The following is a 23,851-nucleotide window of genomic DNA, read 5'->3' as shown; positions in this document are numbered from 1 at the left end:
GTAATCTGCTTGTTCATTATGACAAGTAATCATTACCAGTTGCTAAACTCTAAAGATAACTAGTTGCTTATGGATTTTTGGTAGATTGGAATTTTGACAGAAAATGCTGACATATTTTCATTTAGTTATTGATATCTCTCATCCTTTCTTATAGAGACGGAACTTTGATTTAAAGTGTATTCTGTAATTGCAATAAAAAAAGACATGGATACCTGGGATGTTAAAAATTTTTTTCTATTTAGATCACTTATTTCTACAACCCTTGGTATGAAATGAGATTTTATTGCCATTGGTAGTTAATACACTATTATGTAAAACTTCTATTCCAATATTGATAAGACACCTAAAACAAAAATATTTTTTCTTGAATTTTGCTCATTCCATTAACAATAACTACCTGAAATATTTGCTGGTATAGATAACATTAAACACTAGTTAATCTTATTAATGAGATCTTTACAACCTATCAACTGGGTCTATTGATTTTGACCCTTAATAAGAAATTTGTATCTCCAATGGACTAAGAATATAAAAATGACAAATCAACTCTCTTATTTCTCATCATAATCTTCAAAAAATGGTTTCCTTATTTCTTGTTCTTCGGTAGTAAAATGATGCTTAATATCAGATAATAAGTTAATGGGTATAAAAGGGATGAAGTGGTAAGAGAAGGAACAGTTTCTCAAAGTTCCTATGCTGTAGAGTAACAAGATAGATATCTTGTGACATTCCAGTTTACTAATTCTATGTAACAATTTTGGAACCAAGAGTAAAGAAAAGGTAGTAGTAAATGTCATAAAATGAATGTCAGTCATGTATTTTAGTATTGTTAGCCTAAATTATGGTTTTTAAATTAATACGTTTTATAGATACAAAATCAAGTTTAAAAGTAAAATTAATTGCTTTCTGAAAGAATTCATTCTAAAACAGGAAAAGGTAAGCTTTTATTGGTTTTATTATGTTATTAAATGTAATTGGAAAGAAAAATAGGGTATGTTGACATCATTATACAACTATCAGATAAGTAAAAGTTGAGTTTTATACACACATATGCAATTGACAAGATAAAAAGTTGCTTACAATGATGAATTAAACTTGCTTAGTATTATGATGTAATATTTTGCTAATGTATCTATATTTCAATGTTAGTAAGTCAGCTAAATGCAAAGGTTTTCAATTGAAGCATATAATTTGACGGTTGGGGTAGTGTGTTAATTAAATTTAGCAATTTATTTTAAAAAGACATTTTTTTGGTTGATTGCTAAAATTTTCTCCAAAAGCCTTCTTTTACTATATTTATCACCAGGTTGTAAAATGCTGAGGTTAAGGATTATGTGCTGATTGGGGCATTGAAAGCAATAAGTAATAAAGCTATTCAAAACAAGTCACATGCCCAAATGAGAGGTCTGTTTTTACAGCAGTAACAGTTATTTGTCAAATCATAGTTGTGGTTTTAAGGGTGGAATGGCAGTGCTCACAGGAGTTGAAAACTTTTCACTGTTTTATGTAGTTTAATTGTTACAGTGGGTTTTAGGGAAATACTTTAATTTGTGGAAATTCAAAATCACAGAATGGCTAGTACTTTTAAAATACTCTTAATTTGTATTTTATCAGAGCATATCACTAATAGTTTGCATATCTACTATTCAGTATAAATAGTGTTTGTTATATAAATAATAATTCACATAATAATTTAATTTATGGGAAGTAAATTAAAGGGACGTAAAAACAGAAAGCACTGATCAAACTGCATGATAATTTTCGTGTTGTTTAGTATTTACATATTTCTCAAGTCTCTTCTGGCTTACAAATCAATTCTTTGTACTTATTATCATTTACAGTAAAAGTAATACTTATAGGCGCCATAAGTTTTAAACATTTATCCCATCTGTTTTACAGAAAATAAAAAATATGATCTAAAAATTCTCTATTTATCTAAAAGGTTTTTTTCCCTTTTATACAGAGAGAATTGAGAAATAGTTTTAGTCATGCAATAATAAAAAGTTTATTTTATTATTTGAGCTCTGCAAAATTGGAATCAGGCTGAGCTATATATTAAGCTTTTGCAATTTGTAAGGTTTTATAAAAATTTAAAAATATTTTTATAGTTCTTGTTTAGATGTTATTTAATTAAATGATCAATCATAATTACCATTGTTATTTTCAGTTGAGTTAATTTCGCCACTTTTTTTGCCATACCATATATATTACAAAAGTATTTATTGGTAATGAATGTGATATTTAGCGAAGGATGATTACTGTATGATTATTGTATAATAATTCCTAATTTCATATAAAATAATTTGAATAGTTACTCCTCTTTGGTTTTAGCTGCAATTAAAATGATATATTTAGATCTTCATTAAACTACATTAGGATGGATAATTAGAACAAAGCACTATTTCAGAGCAAACCTACTTCATTCAGTATTATTACATATTTTTTCCTAATCATTTATGAAAAAATAAGTAAATAAAAATGACTCCAAAACACTTTATTTTCTTGAAATAATTGATTTAAAAAAGCTTTAAAATAGTTTAGTAACTAAGTTGCACAGTATGAGTTATATAAATAATTAAAAAGTAATCAGAATATGAAGAGATTTTTGCAAATAAAAACTAGGATGAAAATCTCAGAATTTTTAATAAGACATTTTCACAATTGTTCAGAATGATTTTAGGAGCATGTTTGGCCTGGATATTTTACCACATTAAAAACCAACCAACCAAACAAAAAATAGACACTAAAGTCACTTTAAAATTGTACAACCTTCTTTGTACTTAAAAATTGCTATTTATGAAATAGGGCTAATCATGCTTGCCTCATAAGAAGGTACATAGGATTATCGGAAGAACCAAGATGGCGGCATAGGTTAACGCCGGAGTTTGCTGCTTTGAACAACTACTTCAAAAGTGAAACCAAAAAACGGAAGGGACATCACCCAGAACCACTAGAACGCTGGCTGAGTGGAAGTCCTACAACTAGGAGGAAAGAGAAACGCATACGGACACTCAGAGGAGGCACAGTGCTGAAGTCAAATTCTGAGGTGCGGAGTGCGCCCGCAGAGCGGGCTGGCGGCGGAGGGCGCGGTTGGCGTTTTCAATCGGGAGGGAGTCGCAGACTCTGAGCTCCAGATACAGGCGAGTCTTTAGGGACCCAGACTCAAACGGGAGAAGTGGGACTGTCTGGCTTCGGTCAGAGCGAGTGCAGCTTTCTATCCGAGGTTTGCAGCCGTTGCTGGGACTCAGAGAGGCAGAGCCCCTGGGGACAGGACTGAGAGCCGCCATAACTGCTCTCTCCGGCCCAACCTGTTGATCCTGTGCGACCCGCCCCGCCCAAGCCCTGCACAGAGGCATTTGTGGGATAGCCTCAGGCAAACGCCGGATTAGCACCTCCCTAGAGGACAGAAGTTCTCTCACTGCTGACACAGCTGATTCTCATAGCCACTTGGCCTGGAGGTCAAACCCTCCCTGGAATTAGCTACAACAATCAAGATTTAACTATAAGACTGCGAACAAAGGCCACTAGGGGGTGCACCAAGGAAGCATAACAAAATGCGGAGACAAAGAAACAGGACAAAACTGTCAATGGAGGATATTGAGTTCAGAACCACACTTTTAAGGTCTCTTAAGAACTGTCTAGAAGCTGCTGATAAATGTAGTGAGATCCTCAAGAAATCTAATGAGACCCTCGATGTTATGATAAAGAACCAACTAGAAATTAAGCATACACTGACTGAAATAACTAATACTATACAGACACCCAACAGCAGACCAGAGGAGCGCAAGAATCAAGTCAATGATTTGAAATGCGAAGAAGCAAAAAACACCCAACCAGAAAAGCAAAATGAAAAAAGAATCCGAAAATACGAAGATAGTGTAAGGAGCCTCTGGGACAGCTTCAAGCGTACCAACGTCAGAATTATAGGGCTGCCAGAAGATGAGAGAGACCAAGATATTGAAAACCTATTTGAAGAAATAATGACAGAAAACTTCCCCCACCTGGTGAAAGAAATGGACTTACAGGTCCAAGAAGCGCGGAGAACCCCAAACAAAAGGAATCCAAAGAGGACCACACCAAGACACATCATCATTAAAATGCCAAGAGCAAAAGATAAAGAGAGAATCTTAAAAGCAGCAAGAGAAAGAAACTCAGTTACCTACAAGGGAATACCCATACGACTGTCAGCTGATTTCTCAACAGAAACTTTGCAGGCCAGAAGGGAGTGGCAAGAAATATTCAAAGTGATGAATACCAAGAACCTACAACCAAGATTACTTTATCCAGCAAAGCTATCGTTCAGAATTGAAGGTCAGATAAAGAGCTTCACAGATAAGGAAAAGCTAAAGGAGTTCATCACCACCAAACCAGGATTATATGAAATGCTGAAAGGTATCCTTTAAGAAGAGGAAGAGGAAGAAAAAGGTAAAGATACAAATTATGAACAACAAATATGCATCTATCAACAAGTGAATCTAAGAATCAAGTGAATAAATAATCTGATGAACAGAATGAACTGTTGATTATAATAGAATCAGGGACATAGAAAGGGAATGGACTGACTATTCTTGGAGGGGAAAGGGTTGTGGGAGATGCGGGAAGAGACTGGACAAAAATCGTGCACATATGGATGAGGACAGTGGGTGGGGAGTGAGGGCGGAGGGTGGGTGGGGAACTGGGAGGAGAGGAGTTATGGGGGGGGGGAAGAGGAACAAATGTAATAATCTGAACAATAAAGATTTAATTAAAAAAAATAAATAAAAAAATAAAAAAAGATTATCCAGTTAAAAAAAAAAAGAAGGTACATAAAATTGTGAGATCACACCTTGGATATGGAAAATACTTTGAGGTAAGATATTTTTAGTCAGATCCACACGTAAGCTATACTTGGTAGCTATGAAACTTAAGCTATATATATATATATATCCTCAGAGATCCCTCAGCATCTTTTCCAACTCTTCTAACATTAACTCCACACTTTGGCGAGGGGGGGGGGGGTGGGGGTAGGGGGGGGGTTAGAGCGTGTCTATATTTCTTTTCCAGTAAACACCTTAAATATTGGAAGAGCTAAGAACAGAAGGAAAAAATTAAGATTTTTCTGTCCTCTTGAAATCAGGTGGTACATTCTCAACACACTATATGTGAAATAATGAATTAATTTGGGACTGTTTTTAATTAGCTAAGATGTAGATTTTAAAATTAGGGTTGTAAGGACCTTTTCTTGAATTTATAGAAAATCCATTCTGACTTGTTACAGGATCACACCACACAGATGACTGTAACAAGTGTCTTAATCATTTGCTGTGACCTAGTAGATTGAAACATGACTAGTTCATTACTTTGCCCCATTGGAGACAGTATGAAACACAGTCTTCTGTACACAATCTGGTAAATAATGAGATAGTTTCTCCCCCCTGCTCATTGCTGTGCTGGATCATTTAACCTCCCATGTGTTTTTGTTTTTCTATAAAAGAAATCAAATCAGGGGAGGGATATGTAGGGTAAAGGGTGAGAAAGTTTGGACCATTTAAGTGGTTAGAGAAGAGAAATGAGTTTTGTTTGGTAACTTTGTTTTGTTAGAGGTAGCCATGAGAGCCTTTAGAGAAATTTTCAACTGTGTCTCCCCATTTAGAACTTTTATAAAGATGAGAGTCATCAAGAATTGCCTTAGAGCCCAGCCAGCATGACTCAATGGTTGAGCATCAACCTATGAACCAGGAAGTCAGAGTTCAATTCCTGGTCAGGGTACATACCCAAGTTGCAGGCTGGATCCCTAGTGTGGGGCATGCTGGAGGCAGCCGGTCAATGATTCTCTCATCATTGATGTTTTTATCTCTCTCTCCCTCTTCCTTCCTCTCTGAAGTCAATAAAATACATTTTAAAAAAGAATTGCTGTAGTAATTAAAATAAAGACAAGACATTACGCAATATGCGTAGCATACAGTTTCAGGTGTGGATAAGTTCTGTCCAGCAGTCATGCTCATTTCTCATTTGCTTGACTTGCTTAGGATAAAGAGGTAAGTCCTGGATACTTCAGAATCTTAAAACCATCTGACATGACCATGTTGTTCTTCTATCTCCTTCATAATTACATATATGTTTACAAAAATACCATTATGGAAACAAAGGTGCAAATGTGCAAAGAAATAGGAGGTTCTGAAGATGACAGTAAAGATAAAGACACACTTGCTTTCCTTACGACCTCCATCTGTCACACCAATACTTCACAATTCCTAAATTATCTCAAAATGTAGTTGTAATACTTGGGTGAACAACAAAGACAGAACAGATAAGAAAACATTTGTGCCACTGAGAATATGTATTTAGACAAGCACAACAATACATATACTGGGTTTATTTAATGCTTGACTCAAGGCATGCATAAATAGTGAAGACATGCTTACCCCCACTATCTCTCTCTTATATGCTGGTGTCTGTTCCTACCAAACTCCAGTGAGGTGGCCAGAAGGAGGGTGAAAAAATGAAGGTATATTTAGAGTAATAGGTAAAAGAGTGTTTTCTCCAACTTTTCTACTTCCAGTGTGGTGAGGGAAAAAAAACACAAGGTGGACTGGATGAGCAGAACTCTCAAATTAAATGTACTCATTTCACATATTCATTTAGCAATACACACATATACATACATCTACACACGTGGTCTCACTTATAAAAAAAAATAAACACACCCAACTGTTTCATTTCCCACAATTTTTTTTTTTTACTTTTGTAACTACTTGCTTATTTCATTGTGATGAATTCACACAAAAAACAAAACTATTAGTTAATTGAGTTTGAAGCATCACTTAAATGTTATTAATATAATTCTGGGAAAATGCATCTCTAGGAGCACTTATATCTCTTTAGCAAGTGTGAGAATTACAATAATGATTTAGCCTGTTAGAGTTGCACAGTTTATACATAGGGTAAGCCATTGTTATCTGGTAATATAATCAATACAGTGGTGGTTGCCATAGACTACCAGCAGGTGTCTATCAGTTCTTTGTTACAAAGGAGTGGTGGTGTCTCAGGGAGGGCTGAGAAGGCTAATTTTGAATTTAGTTCAAGTACTCAAATACTCACGCCATGCTATTTCAGTACTTGAGGTCTAGAAAGCCAGAAACAGTGCATTTTATTATCAATCATTTTGAACATTTATATTATATTAAAAATGACCAAATGGGTCAGGGCTGCCACCCAAGTTTGAATGAGTTGGGCTTTCCTTTTTCCTTACTTTTGGCATGTCTCCCCAGTGAGATAATTCAATTGAACTGAGGAGAAATTTCAGAATTTCTGTGCTGTCTTATTCTCTTTTAGTATGTAAGTGTGTAGGCCCTGGAATCAAATGATCGGGGTTCAAATTCTGTGTCCAGCACTTAGCCCTCTGTGTAATTTCTTGAGCGTGCCATTGATCTTCCCCAGATCTGTTTTTTTCTTAAATCAAATGGAGATGATAATACTTTCCTGTAGTGTTATAGTGAGGACAACATATATAGTACTGTGAACAGCATATAAGGTTAATGGATATAGATCATTGTTATATATAGTACATGCATGTATAAGCAATAATTGCCTTTAGGAAGGCAGTTAGGGTTTGTTTAATCAATGGCTGTCTTTGCAAGGCAATGTCAAGAGAGCATAGCAGAGCGGTGGGTGTTATAGAGGATTGCCACAGATGTGTTCAGTCTGGAAGGGAAGACTGTTGAATAAACAAATAAATAAGGTCTAGAAAATAAAAGGGCTTTGTTTATAATTTTAGGTCTAATACTTGACAAGTTGTCAATTTTAATTTTCATATCATCACTTATTGCAAAAAAATGATTTTTGGTATATTGTATTCAAAGTTATTCAAAAGTTGAAGTTTTCAGTATAATTCTTTTTTATCAAAAAGACAGCCATATTTCTATGTAGGGACTATCTTCATGTCCCGTAACAAATAAAGCCCATGACTCACATGTAGGCATTTTTTCTCTACATAAATTGCAAGCAAGTATTTGAGAACTAAGCAAGCATGAATTATAAGCAAGCATTTAAAAAATATCTGTTTTTCTTGATTTCAGAGAGGAAGGAAGAGAGAGATAGAAATATCAATGATGAGAGAGAATCATTGATTGGCTGCCTCCTGCACACACCCCCTCCCACCCCCATCCCTCACAACAGGAATCATCCTGGGTTTAGTTGTAATTTTGTTGCAAGTACCTGCACTTTGCCATCTTGGTTCTCCCTCTGTTTGCTCCAGGCTGCCTATTTTTAGTTCCAGTTCTATTAGTTGCTGAGTGATCCTCAGCAAGTTACTTATCTACTCTGTGCTTCCGATTTACCATTTCTAAATGATTATAAAATTAATGCCTATTTAATTGAGTGATGTAGTGGTTAAATAAGCTAATATGAATAAAATGCTTGAAAAGCATGATGGTACATAGAAAGAAATTTTAAAGTGTTAGATATCATTATCTGTTAGGCTTCTAGATAATTGAAATTGGACATACAGGTAAAATATGTTCCTATACCCTTTTGTTCATAAACCCATCATGAGGTTATATAAAAATTTCTGAATTTTGACAGGCTTCTAAAAAATGTTCCAAGAACCTTTGATTTCTTTTACTTTACTTTTCACTTTTTTTAATTCTTAGTAGCCCATATGAAAATAATATAGTACTCATTTTAATGTTTTTGTAACTTGAACCAAGGGCTCCAGCAGTCCTACATATTGGAAGCAACTACATTTCAACAGAGAATTCAGTTCTTCCCAGCATATGCACTCAGCAGCCACATGTACTGTGGTGACCTTTCCCCCTATATTTTGTGCTATTCTCTCCACATGGTGTTGATTTCTCTATGTGTATGTTTGCCCTCAAGGGACATGCTATATCTCATAAATTATTTCATTCAATCAGTCTAAACTTCCAAAGAAGATTATCTAAAAATGTCTTCAGGGTCGAATATTTTAATATTTTATGTAACTTGAATGTTAACACTTTTGTCCTGGCTGCTTCTGACAGTGAGGTGGTATTGGGAAAGTCAAGAATGATGCTGCTCAGTGAGAGTAACTTGACAGAGTAAGAGCTGGCTGTCTCATTTCCACTTTTAGTGCTTCTAAGAAATAAACTGACTGGGAAGACTGAGGAATGGAAAACTGTATAAAACTAGATGGTGAGAGAGGATAAAAATGCTTTCAATCCCTAGCTGAGTGAAGTTTATAATTTTTTAGATAGCCTAGCAGAAGGCTGTCAGATTAACAACTATATGATGGGATTGACCCCCCTCTTAACTTCTGTAGAAACGTTCAACTTCTCTTTCACATGCTGAAGGAAATTGCATTTTCTGCAAGATCCTCAGCGTTTCGAGGCAAACATGTTGAGTTCCAATACTGTATGAAATGTATAGGGAATGATACACATCAGGGAATCCAAGTGGATAATATTCAAGAAAGGGTAGAAATGTAAGCCGCTCTTATCACTTTAACTCCTCTTCCCTGCCTTTTCCTGCTCAGAGTTCTTCCCTGCCTTCTTTTCCTTTGACTTTTTTTTTTTTTTAAATTAAAGATACATTTCACCTAGGAATTGATTTCATCAATTATTGTCCCTATGAATGGATGAAAGGCTTGAAACATTTTAAACACTTGAGTCTTTTGCATTTTAAAAAAGGTTCTGTTGAACCCAAATGCATTTCCAGTTATTGGAATGTGTATATGAGAAATACGTTTCAGCTCAAGGCTTCTGCTGTCAGTTTCTGTTGCTGTTGCTTTGTTTGTAATACTGGGAACTGCCATCTTATTTTAAACCATGCAATCAGAAAGTAAATATTGCTTGGTTTTGTCACCTCAAGGGAAACAATCTTTTTGTAAGTTAAAAGTGAAAACTGGCACAGTAAAGCCAAAACTACCAGTAAAGAACCATTCTATGCTTTTTCCTTTAGCTCTTCATCTGTCTTTCCCAAAGCTCCATTTTCCAGCCTTCTCTTCTCTCCTCAAATCTCCCTTGTCACCACCTCTCTTATCAGGCTATTTCAGCAGATAGCCTGGCTTCACTCTTCACTGAGAGCCAAGACCTCATGCCATAAAATCAGAAAAAGCACCTGCGTGTATTTCCCACTTCTCTATTTGCCTCCTGTTACTATGGGAAAATGTCCCTACTTTTAGGATAAATGCAGAACCTCTATCCAGATTATGGATCACAACTATTTTGTTTTTAAAGATTTCACATATTAATTTTTTTCTTTGCATTTATTCGTTGTCAGCCTTTTCCTTTCTGATCCATCCTTCATTCCAGTATTTAAATTTGCTCAAGTTTCTCCCACTATTGACGAGGTGTGGGGAGCAAGGGAGCAAAGCAAAAATAAAAAGTCCCTTTAGCCACTGTTCTGTCTCTCTCCTTCTCTCTCTCTTTTTAAAAATTGATTTCAGAGAGGAAGGGAGAGGGAGAGATAGAAACATCAGTGATGAGAGATAATCATTGATCAACTGCCTCCTGCACACTCCCTAATGGGGATCGAGCCTGCAACCCTGGCCATGTATCCTGACCTGGAGTCAAACCATGACCTCCTGGTTCTTAGGTTGACACTTAACCACTGAACCAGACTGGCTGGGCTCCCTTCTTATCATCATAACCAAACTGGATGCATCCAGTTCCTTACTTTCCACTTCCACCCAACTCAGGCCAAATCCTACTCATCCAATCTATTTTAACTGCTTTCACCATTGTCATCAGAAATCCTTTGTCGGTTCATTAGTCATATTACTTGACAGAATTTAACCATGCATTCTACCTTACTGGAAACAATCATTTTCATCTCAGGCTAAGAGGTGATGGGTGGGAGACTTGAGAAATTTGAAAAAACAACTTTGAAAAGCAGGAAAGAGGGCTGAATAGGTAAACTTGGAGTGATTCAGACTGTGCAAACTCCTATTTTAATTCTCCTATGCCCACTGCCCATCCCTACTACCACCCATGCATAAACACACTGCCAGTGTCCTTTATAGACTCCTACTTCTAATCTATCTTTTCCTTAAAATGGAAGATTCTTCAGAGGTCTTTAGAATTACTTCTTGTTCTGTACTTTGCTTTGAGAAATCTCACCCAGCCCCTCATTTCAGCTATCACATTTAAGTTGATGACTGCCAATCATTGTGTCTAACCCAAATTTCCCTCTTAGCCTATGGTCCACATACCAGTCTGAAAGCTAGAGACACATATTTTAAACTTTAAATATTAAGGTGAAATTTATTTTTCTCTTCCATGCTCTACACCTGTCCTCCTTTTGTGTCTCTCATCTTAACGAAGTTCATTGTCATCCATCCCAGTGTTCATTATAATTGGACTTTCATTATCTTTACTCTCAAATTTACTTGATTGCTAAGCAGTAGCAATTCTTCCTGAAACATCTCTCTTGAATTCATCTCTTTTATCTGCCTTGACTCTGGCCTGGTTGGAACCAACGTAAACACTTCAATAGATGAGTGTAGGAGACCCTCATCTTGGTACTCCTGCCTCCAACCGCCTTATTCCCTCCACCTCATAGCAGCCAGAGTTGATTATTCAGAGTGATTCATTGTACGTACAGCCCACTGCCCTTCCTAAATCTATTCATTGGCCTCCCACACATTTATATTGAAGTTCAAGTTCTTTAATTCAGCTTTGCCATATTAAGCTCTTCTTTTATTTTTTCTTTAGAGTCTTTTAAAATTTTTGTTTAATTTATTAGGATAACATCTTATATAATAAAAGCCCAATATGCTAAGTGTCCGGTCATCTGGTGACCAGTCGACTCTTCAACCAATCAAAGTCTAATATGCTAATGATATGCTAAGGCCACTCAACTGCTCACTATGATGTACACTGACCACCAGGGGGCAAACAGTTGACTGGTTGACCAGTTGCTATGACATGCACTGACCACCAGGGGGCAGGCAGTCCAACCGGTAGGTTAGTTTGCTGCTGGGGTCCGGCCGATCGGGACTGGGCCAGACAGGGCCAGACAGGACCTGGAGCCCTCCCGTGGCTCTGATCATGCACCACTGGAGTCCCTCAGCCTGGCCTGTGCCCTCTTACAATCTGGGACCCCTTGGGGGATGTTGGAGAGCTGCTTTGGGCCCAATTCCACAGGCCACTCCCCTCGTGAGGGCACTAGGATTGGGACTGATTGGCCATCAGCCCACAGCAGGCACAGTGGAACCAGGATGAACAGGAGTGGCAGGTAGGAGCTGCAGGCAGCGTTGGACTGTGGGTTTTGGCCTGATCCCCGCAGGTCACGCCGAGGGACCCCACCTGTGCATGAATTTGTACACGGGGCCTCTAGTTGGTTAATTAAATCATATAGGTTTCAGATGTACAATGCTATAATACATCATTTATATATTGTATTGTGTGTTCACCACCTCAATTCAAGTCTCCTTCCATCACCATTTATCCCCCCTCTACCTTTTTTACCTCCCTACACCTCCCCTTCCCTTCTGGTAATCACTATACTGTTGTCTGTGTCTATGAGTTGTTGTTTTTCTTTTTTGCTTAATCCCTTCACTATTTTTACTCAGCCCACCAAACCCTTCCCCTCTGACAGCTGTCATTCTGTTCTTTGTGTCTGTTTAGATTTTTAAAACTTGTTTTGTTCATTAGATTCAATATGTAAGTGAAATCATATGGTATCTCTGACTGGGTTATTGTGCTTACTGTAATACCCTTCAGGTCCATCCATGCTGTCTCAACAGATAAGATTTTCTTTTTCACAGTCGAGTAGTATTTCACTCTGGAAATGTACCACAGCTATTTATTCACTTGTCTACTGGTGGGCACTTGGGCTGCTTCCAAATCTTATCTATTGTGAATAATGCTGCAGTGAACATTGAGGTGCATATATTCTTTTGAATTAGTGTTTCAGATAAATTTCCAGAAGTGGAATCCCTGGGCCATAAGGCAGTTCCATTTTTAATTTTTTTTTGAGGTAACTCCATACTGCTTTACACAATAACTGCATCAATCTACATTCTCACCAACAGTGCACAGGTTTCCCTTTTTTCCATGCTCTCGTCAACATTTATGTGTTGATTTATTGATGATAACCACTCTGACAGGTGTGAAGTGATATCTCATTGTGCTTTTAATTTGCATTTCTCTAATGATTAGTAACACTTAGCATCTTTTCATATGTGAATCTGCCATCTGTATATCCTCTTTGGAGAAGTGTTTTTTCAGGTCCTTTGCACATTTTTTAATTGGATTGTTTATTTTTGGGGGTTTGAGTTTTATAAGTTCTTTATAAATTTTGGATATTAAACCTTTATCAGTTGTATCATTGGTAAATATGTTCTCCCATTCAGTGGGTTGTCTTTTCATTTTGTTGACGGTTTCTTTCAATGTGCATAAGCTTTTTATTTTAATGCAATCCCATTTGTGGGGTTTTTTCCCTGAATTTCCCTTGCCCAAAGAGATATATCAGAAACAATATATTGCTATGAGAAATGTCTGAGATTTTACTGCCTATCTTTTCTTCCAGGATTTTTATGGCTTTGAGTCTAAAATATAAGTCTTGAATCCATTTTGAGTTTATTCTTGTGCATGGTGTAAGAAGGTGGTCTAATTTTATTTTATTTTTTGCACATATCTGTCCAACTTTCCCAACACCATTTATTGATTAGACTATTTTTCCCCGTTGCATGCTCTTGCCTACTTGTCAAATATTAATTGACCATAAAGACATGGGTTTATTTCTGGGCTCTATATTCTGTTCCATTGACCTATATATCTGTTTTTATGTCAGTACCATGCTGTTTTGATTGCTATGGCATTGTAGTATAATTTGATATCAAGTAGTGTTATTCCTCTAACTTTGTTCTTCTTTCTCAAACTTATTGTGGCTATTTGGGCTGTTTTGTGGTGCCATGTACATTTTGGAATATTTGTTTTAGTTCTGTGAAAAATGTCTTTGGTATCTTGATAGGAATTGTGTTGAATCTATAAAAAGCTTTGGGTACTATGGATATGTTAATTATGTTAATTCTCCCAATCCATGAATCACAGCATATGCTTCCACTTATTTGCTTCTTCTTAAGTTTCTTTCTTCCAAGTACAGGTCTTAGAATTTTCCAAGTACCGGTCTTTTATATATTTGGTTAAATTAATTCCTAGGTCTTTTATTATTGTTAAAAATTTCAAACAAATTTTAAATCTTTATTATTGAAAGTATTACATGTGTCCCCTTTTTTCCTCCATTGACCCCTTCTAACCTTCCCCTGCTCCCCTCCCCAGGCCTTCACCACTCTATTGTCTGTGTCCGTGGGTTATGCTTATTATTATTTTTTTGATGCAATTGTAAATGCAATTATTTAGTTTACCTTTCTGATGTTCATTATTAGTGTATAAAAAATGCAACTGATTTCAGAGTATTTTGTATCCTGCTATTTTACTGAATTTATTTATTAGTTCTAGTAGTATTTTGGTAGCATCTTTAGGTTTCTCTATAAACAGTATCAAGACATCTGTAAATAATGACAGTTTTATTTCTTTCTTTCCATGTCGGATGCCTTTTATTTCTTCTCTGATTTCTGTGGCTAGGACTTCTAATACCATGTTGAACAAGAGTGGTGAAAGTGGAGATCCATATATTTTTCCTGATCTTAAGGGAAACACTTGTAGTTTTTGCCCATTGAGTATGATAGTAGTTGGGGTTTGTCATATATGGCCTTTATTATGTTGAGGTAAGTTCCCTCTATTCCCAATTTGCTGAGAGTTATATCATGAATGGGTGCTGGGTTTTATCAAATGCTTTTTGTGCACCCATTGATATGATCATGTGGTTTTTGTCCTTCATTTTATTTATGAGGTGCGTCACATTATTGATTTGTGGATATTGTACCCACTTTGCATCCCAGAATAAATTCAACTTAGTCATGGTGTATCATTTTTTTAATGTATTGCTGGATGTGGTTTGATAATATTTTGTTCATGATTTTAGCATGCATATTAGTCAGGGATATTTACCTATAATTTCATTTCTTTGTAGTATATATTTTTTAAAAAAATAGATTTTTATTTATTTCAGAGAGGAAGGAGAGGGAGAGTGAGAGGGGATCGAGCTCACAACCCGGGCATGTGCCTTGACCAGGAATGGAACTTTGACTTCCTGAATCATAGGTTGACGCTCAACCACTGAGCAACACCGCAGCCGAGCTTCTTTGTAATATCTTTATCTGGTTTGGGAAATAGGATACTGCTGGCCTCCTAAAATTAGCTTGGGAGTCTTCATTCCTCTTAAACTTTTTGGAATAGTTTGGGAAGGATATGTGTTAGTTCTTTGCATGTTTGATAAAAGTCACCTGTGATTTCATCCAGTTTGGTACTTTTGTTTGTTGGGAGTTTTTTGATTACTGCTTCGATTTCATTAGTTTTAATCAGACTGTTCAGATTTTCTGATTCAGTTTTGGAAGATTGCATGTTTTTAGGAATTTATCCAGATTGTCCAATTTGTTAGCATGCTGTTGCTCAGAACATTTTCTTACAGTCCTTTGTATTTCATTGGCATCAGTTGTTACTTCTTTTTTTCATTTCTGAAATTTATTTATTTTTATTTATTGATGAGTCTGGTTAAAGGTTTGTCAATCCTGCTTATTTTTTTCAAAGAATCAACTCTTGGTTTCATTGATCTTTTATATATTTTTTTAGACTCTATTTTTATTTCTGCTCTGATATTTTTTTTCCTTCTACTCGCCTTGAGCTTTGTTTGTTGTTCTTTTTTTAGTTCCTTTAAGTATAAAGTTGGATTGTTTATTTGATTTTTCTTGTTTGTTGAGTAGACCTGTAAAGCTATGAATTTCCCTTGTAGTACTGCTTTCGCTGTGTGTTTTGTGTGTTCATTTTCATTTGTTGCAAGGTATCTTTTGTTTTCTTCCTTGATCTCATTGTTAACACATGCATCATTTAGTAACATGTTATTTAGAGTCCATGTATTTGTGTGTTTTTCAGTTTTTGAGCTCAACTGCTTACTACTTCACTGCCAAACTTCCTGAGTTCTAACTACTTTGAACATTTTTAGGTTTCTGAGAATTTTATGTTCTTTCTCCTCCAGGAATTTGCCTGTATTTAGCCTTCAGTTTTGCCTGGACAATTTCTGCTGTCATTCTACTTCTCTCTGTGAAATTTTCCCTGATCTTCCATGTTTGGTTTTGTTACCTTACCTAAGTGTTTCCTACAAAAGCCTTCTTTTTAGGCCCTTTTAATGGAATTTATTTGTCTGTTATTAACTCTCTGCTTAGATAATTCATTCACCATTAATCAGTTAGTTCCTTAAAACTCAGTAATAAGTAGAATGATGTCCCTCTTTCAAATATATGTTCATGTACTAATACCTTGAACTTGTGAATGTTACCTTATTTGGAAAAATGTTCTTTGCAGATGTAATTAATTTAAGGATCTTGAAATGTAGAGATCATTTTGGATTATCCTGGGTGGGCTAAAATCAATAAGAGATATACAGGGGATATTTGATGGACAGAAAGGAAGACTGCACAGACAGAAGAGGGAGATGCAGTGTGAAGATAGAGGCAGAGATTTGAGTGATGTGGCCACAAGCCAAGGAAGCCAAGGAATGCTAACAGTCACCAGAATTTGGAAGAGTCAAGGAAGTATTCTTTCCAAGAGCTTCCAGAGGTAGTGCAGCCCTGCCAATACCTTGATTTTGGAATTCTAGCTTTCATTTCTCTTTTAAGCCACCTAGTTTGTAGTAATATTTTTATGGCAGCTGCAGGAAGTTAATACACTTAAGAATTTCCTATGTTTTCACACTTTTTAATTCCAGTGTCTAGCATTAACTGATCACAGATTAGATACTCAATAAATATTTTGAAAGAATGAGAAGTGATAATATGATTTGTTTTATATATATATATATATAACTTATTTGAGCTTTACTATATCTATGTAAAAAAAACTATGCATAACTAAGTATGAATGTTTAAATATTATGTAGGTATTACTGTTGTCATACTTATGAATTTAGGTTACATTAATATGTGCTTTTTCTGTCAATCTCTTCCTAATACATATGATATTATGAAAACTTGACTGATCCTAAAACTGAAATCACAATGAGATTTCATCAATGATGTAGCCATCTCAGTATGCTATAGAAGACATGCGTAACTTCAGTTAACTTTAAAGAAAACAAGAGAGCCATATTCAAACAAGTCTATAAGATAAAGAACAAAATATAATCATTGAATCTACTCTTTCTCTAATGATAGTACCACCTGTGGTATACCTTCTATCAATTTAATGTCTAGGCACAATATGTGTCCACATTTGAGTAGTGACTGTGCTAATGTAGAAGAGGCTTATTTTATAAACGTTACTAACTTACTTAAAAAATTGTGTTTGTGTTTATTAATACAACTGACAAGGGAGCACTAAGTAGCACAATTCACAGTGTAAGTCATTTTGGAAGTATAGATTGATACATTTCAAGGGGCGGATTTTAATTTGAATGCTTCACACTTTAAACTTCTATTCATTTGATTCTCTAGCATGGGTCCTCCTTTGAACAGCTCCTCTCCTTTTGAAGAAATCTACCTTGATTTACCTGTGTTTATTTTAATTAGTGGTTATGTAGCAGGGATTTTGAAGAAGGGAGAAAAAGGGAGAAAATTCAAGGGTATAAATGTATGAAAGAGATTAGGAAAAAATTATAAGAGCTAAAAATGATATGACAAGCTTTATTTGGTAGAGGCATATTTAATTCAGTGTCTTGGGGGGAAATGTCTTACTGTTCTGATAGTTAAATAGCATTGTGTTTGATGAGATGGTTTCACATTCTTCATAAGACTAAATTACTCCAAGCACATTCATTTTATTACCCTCTTGTCTGTACTAGTGTGACGGTCAGCTTTGGAATTTTGAACCTTTCTTTCTGACATTTCTATTAACTAGTCACCTTATTTTGGTGTTCTTTCATTTCAGTTGTTATTGTGTGAATCTCAATAGCATATTAACATGATTTTCTATAAAAGACAGTTTATTGGCTATATTCAGCTTTAAAAACACGTGAAGAAATATTAGAGGGAGTTGTTTAAATGGGATCTTTTCCCTTAATGTTATCTGCACAATGGCATCCATTAGTCAAAAGACCATTTAAAAACGTTCTTATAAATAGACAAAAACAATACATGCTATTAAACATTGACTTGTGTCATAATATTTAGTTGGTAAAAGATTGCTTTCTAGGTGCTCTTACCTGACAAATATGTGTCCATGCATGTTGAGTTAATCATTATGAGAAACTATGTGCATACGTTTTTTTAGCAACTTGTCTGACCAGAACACTGAAGGTATCTTTTTTCTCTTTATAACTTTGTCTGATTTTTACATTATTTCCTTGAGTATCTCTAGTTCCATATTTCTAATACTTTGAGACACATTTCATCTTTGTCAGTGATAGTATGGTAATATACTCTGAATGAGTCATCAGTTCCTATATTTCATACACACACACATACACACACACACACACACACACACATACACTCACTAATTTCTGTCATATTTTCACATGGAAAATATATTCATTGTACTGATGCAATGTAGTGATGATGATTAAATCTTCAAAGAATGGAGGGTTGGGGATCAAGCCTGCAACCGAGGTACATGCCCTCGATCGGAATCAAACCTGAGACCCTTCAGTGCGCAGGCCAACATTTTATCCACTGTGCCAAACAAGAATGGCTCCAATGCCCTGCCTGCACCCTGTCATGCCCTGCATAATCTCCTCTTCTTGAAAATCAATTGATAACCAAGATTATCCTGGGTGAGCCTGACTTAATCACCTGAAAGTCCTTAAAGGAGGGTGCCCTCCGTGAGAAGAAATGGCTCCCCAAGAGCTCACCCGGCGACTGGCCACAGTGACCACTCATGTCGAGAAAAGTTAGCCTGGAGGTCAAATCACCCCAGGTATTGCCGACCGACAACAATCAAGGCTTAACTACAACAAGACTGCTCACAAAGACCACTAGGGGGTGCACCAAGAAAAGATAAAAAAAATGTGGAGACAAAGAAACAGGACGCAAATGTCAGAAATGCGAGATATAGAACTCAAAACCACACTTTTAAGGTCTCTCAAGAACTGTCTAGAAGCTGCTGATAAACTTAGTAAGGCCCTCGAAAAGACTGGTGAGACCGCTGATAAATGTAGTGAGATCCTCAAGAAATCTAATGAGACCCTTGATATTGTGATAAAGAACCAACTAGAAATTAAGCATACACTGACTGAAATAAAGAATATTGTACAGACACCCAACAGCAGACCAGAGGAGCGCAAGAATCAAGTCAAAGATTCGAAATGCAAAGAAGCAAAAAACACCCAACTGGAAAAGCAAAATGAAAAAAGAATCCGAAAATACGAAGATAGTGTAAGGAGCCTCTGGGACAGCTTCAAGCGTACCAACATCAGAATTATAGGGGTGCCAGAAGATGAGAGAGACCAAGATCTTGAAAACCTATTTGAAGAAATAATGACAGAAAACTTCCCCCACCTGGTGAAAGAAATAGACTTACAGGTCCAGGAAGCGCAGAGAACCCCAAACAAAAGGAATCCAAAGAGGACCACACCAAGACACATCATAATTAAAATGCCAAGAGCAAAAGACAAAGAGAAAATCCTAAAAGCAGCAAGAGAAAGAAACTCAGTTACCTACAAGGGAATACCCATACGACTGTCAGCTGATTTCTCAACAGAAACTTTGCAGGCCAGAAGGGAGTGGCAAGAAATATTCAAAGTGATGAATACCAAGAACCTACAACCAAGATTACTTTATCCAGCAAAGCTATCATTCAGAACTGAAGGTCAGGTAAAGAGCTTCACAGATAAGGAAAAGCTAAAGGGGTTCATCACCACCAAACCAGTATTCTATGAAATGCTGAAAGGTATCCTTTAAGAAGAGGAAGAAGAAGAAAAAGGTAAAGATACAAATTATGAACAACAAACATGCATCTATCAACAAGTGAATCTAAGAATCAAGTGAACAAATAATCTGGTGATCATAATAGAATCAAGGACATAGAAAGGGAATGGACTGACTATTCTTGGGGGGGGGGGTGTGGGAGATGTGGGAAGAGACTGGACAAAAATCGTGCACCTATGGATGAGGACAGTGGGTGGGGAGTGAGGGCGGAGGGTGGGGCGGGAACTGGGAGGAGGGGAGTTATGGGGGAAAAAAGAGGAACAAATGTAATAATCTGAACAATAAAGATTTAATTAAAAAAACAAAATAAAAATAAAAATAAAAAAATAAATCTTCAAAGAATGAATTTAAAATTATTTTAATTCAAGTACAACAATCAGATATTTGTCCCCTTTAATGTAAAATAGTAGTTTGTTAGAGCCATCTCATTCTTATAACTAATTTTTGCAATGCAATTTTTTTAGTTAGGTAGAATAATCCCATTAATTTACACTTACTGTTATAAAACAATTCTTTTTTTTGCAACATCTCCATTAAAAGCTTTATTTTAGAAAGTACTCATCTATGATAAACAGTGGGGATCTTTTACTCTTCACATCCATTACAAGATAATTTTTAAAAGGAAAGAATTTATGTGCCTGCAGTAAATACAATGGATAAACCAATTCCATATCTATTTTTTATTTTATTTTATTTTTTTACTTATGGCTGGTTTTAGATTGTGGTTTCCTTCTAGCAAGTGTGGCATTGAATATATATGCATATACATCCATATATATGTATTTTGTATACATTTGAATTTTGCACTTGTCGGGATTGATAGACATGTGAGTGCATTGAAAGAAAGTATTGAATAATATTTCATTTCTCATTTTAGCAAACGTCCTTTTGTTCCCTGGTTAATTATATAAAAAACTGAGCCATGACTATCAAATACATCACTTAGGGATAGTGAATAAGAATGATTTTATTCTTTTTCACCATGGCTGAGGCAAAAGAGTCATAAAGTAAAGCATAAAAAGTAAGTAGGTCTCTCCACTAGCTGGTGGCGAATATTTGAGTCTGATATATGTGTATTTCTAGAGAATAATAAACATGCAATAATCTTCTAAGTCCTACCGTCACTGAAGCAAATGTTTAAGACCACTTATTGTCATTTCAGTGCACGTCTGTGAAGTTACAGGTTTGGGGATTACTTTTCAAATTTTAAGGTTGCTGTACATGCTCACTTTAATCAGTATAAAATACAGTGGGATGTCTAAATCTGATTTTGATGATTCTCCCCTAAATCCTATTCCATATAGCCTGAATAGTGGCATACTGAGTGATATTAGGATTGGGGAAGTGCACAGATATAGTAGTTAAAACATAAGATGTAATATTAAAAACAGTTTTCTTTATGTATGAATGCGCATTACAGTATACTTTTTTATCACAGTATACAGTGGTTACATAGAATTGTCATTGACATACTTTTTGGTATATTTATGTTCCAGTTATTAAAATACTTATTGCTAATAATGTCATCTGTGAGCAAATGTTTAGAGTTTTCAAGTATCTTATCACAAATTTGATCAGTTATTAAGGTGCATTACCTTTAGCAAGGACTTGTAATTTATGTTAATAAAAACAGAATTAGAGGAAAAATTATTCTATTCTGCCATAAATTACTAATATAGACTTACCTTGGTTTATTGCACTTGCTTTATTGTACTTGGCAGACACTGCATTTTTTTTGCAGGTTGAAGGTCTGTGGCAGCCCTGCATTGGGCAGTGTATAGGCACCATTTTTCCAACAGCATTTGCTCACTTCATGTGTCTGTTGCAATGAGCCACACCCCTGTAAGAGAGTAATTTTAATTGGTAAATGTGTGTCTTCTGAGAGCTCCATGGACTGGCAGTTTCTCTCTCTCTCTCTCTCTCTCTCTCTCTCTCTCTCTCTCTCTCTCTCTCTCTCCTCTCCTTGGGCCTCCCTATTCCCTGAAAAACAACATTGAAATTAGGCCAATTAATAGCCCTACAATGGCTCTAAATGCTCAAGTGAAAGAAGAGTCCCAGATCTCTCACTTCAAAACAAAAGCTGCATATGTTTAAGCTCAGTAAGGAAGCGTGTTGCAAGCTGCTTAGGCCAAAAGCTAAGTAGGCCTCTTGTTCCAAACAGTTAGCCAAATTGCGAATGCAAAGTTCTTGAAAGAAATTAAAGGTGTTATTCCAGGGAACACATAGATGATAAGGGAGCAAAATAGTACTATTGTTGATAAAGAGAAAGTTATAGTGGTCTTGAGAGAAGATCAAACCATCCACAATCCAAAGCCTAATCCAGAGCAAGGCCTAACTCTCCTCAATTCTATGGAGTCTGAAAGAGGCGAGGAAGCTGCAGAGGAAACGTTTGAAGCTAGCAGAGGCTGACTCATGAGGTTTAAGGAAGGAAGCCATCTTTACAACATTGAAGTGCAAGTTAAAGCAGCAAGTGCTGATGTAGAAGCAGCAGCAAGTTATGCATAAGATCTAACCAAGATCATTGATGAAGGTGCTGCCCTAAACAACACATTTTCAATGTATACAAAACAGCCTCGTATTAGAAGAAGGCGCCATCTAGGACTTTCATAGGTAGAGAGGAGAAGTCAGTGCTTGGCTTCAGTTTCGAAGGGCATGCTGACTTTCCTGTTAGGGGCAGCTGGTGACTCTAAGTTGAAGCCACTATTCACTTACCATTTCAAAAATCCCAGGGCCCTTAAGAATTACTAAATCTAATCTGCCTGTGTTTTATGAATGGAACCAAGTCTGGATGACAGCACATTTGTTTACAACATGGCTATTGAATATTTTCAGCCCATTATAAAGACCTGCTGCTCAGAAGAAAAAAAGGAAGGAAGGAGGGAGGAAGGAAGGAAGGAAGGAAGGAAGGAAGGAAGGAAGGAAGGAAGGAAGGAAGACGATTTCTTTCAAAATATTACTGCTCATTTACATTGCACCTAGGCACTCAACGATATTCATGATTTGTGCCTGCTAACACATTCATTCCACAGCCCATGGATCAAGGAATAATTTGGATTTTAAGTCATTTGAGAAATACATTTTGTAAGGTTATTGCTGTCATAGGTAGTAATTCCTCTGATGGATCCAGGCAAAGTAAATTGAAAACTTTCTGGAAAGGATTCACCATTCTATATGCCATTAAGGACATTTGTGATTCATGGAAAGAGGTAAAAATATCAACATGAACAGGAGTTTGGAAGAGGTTGATTCCAACTCTCAGGGATGACTTTGAGGAGTTCAAGATTTTCGTGGAGGAAGTAACTGCAGATGTGATGGAAATAACAAAATGACAAGGATTAGAAGTGGAGCCTGAAGAGCTGACTGAATAACTGCCATCTCATAATCAAACTTTAACGGATGAGGCGTTGCTTCCTGTGGATGAGCAAAGACAGTGGTTTCTTGAGGCGGAATCTATTCCTGGTGAAGATGCTGTGAGGATTGTTGAAATGAGAGCTAGGGATTTAGAATATTTCATAAATTTGGTTGATAAAGCAGGGGCAAGGCTTGAGAGGGTTAAATTTGCAAGAAATTCTATGGGTAAAATGGTATCAAACAGCATTGCATGCTATAGAGATGGCAGTTCATGAAAGTAAGAGGCAATTAGGCAACAAACTTCACTGTTGTCTTATTTTTAAGAAATTGCCATGGCCACCCCAGCCATTAGCAACCACCACCTGGATCAGTCAGCAGCCATCAAATTGAGGCAAGAACCTCAATCAGCAAAAAGATTACCACTTGCTGAAGGCTCAAATGATGGTTAACATTTTTTAGCAATAAAGTACTTTTAAATTAAAGTATGTGCATTTTTAGACACAATGTTATTGCACACTTAATCGACTACACGCACTGGGAAATAAAGAAAACTTGTATGAA

Source organism: Myotis nattereri (genome assembly GCF_964212035.1).
Source record: "Myotis nattereri genome assembly, chromosome: 1".
Lineage (NCBI taxonomy): Eukaryota > Metazoa > Chordata > Mammalia > Chiroptera > Vespertilionidae > Myotis > Myotis nattereri.
The sequence above is the reverse complement of the archived record's forward strand: the minus strand, read 5'-3'. Positions refer to the sequence as shown.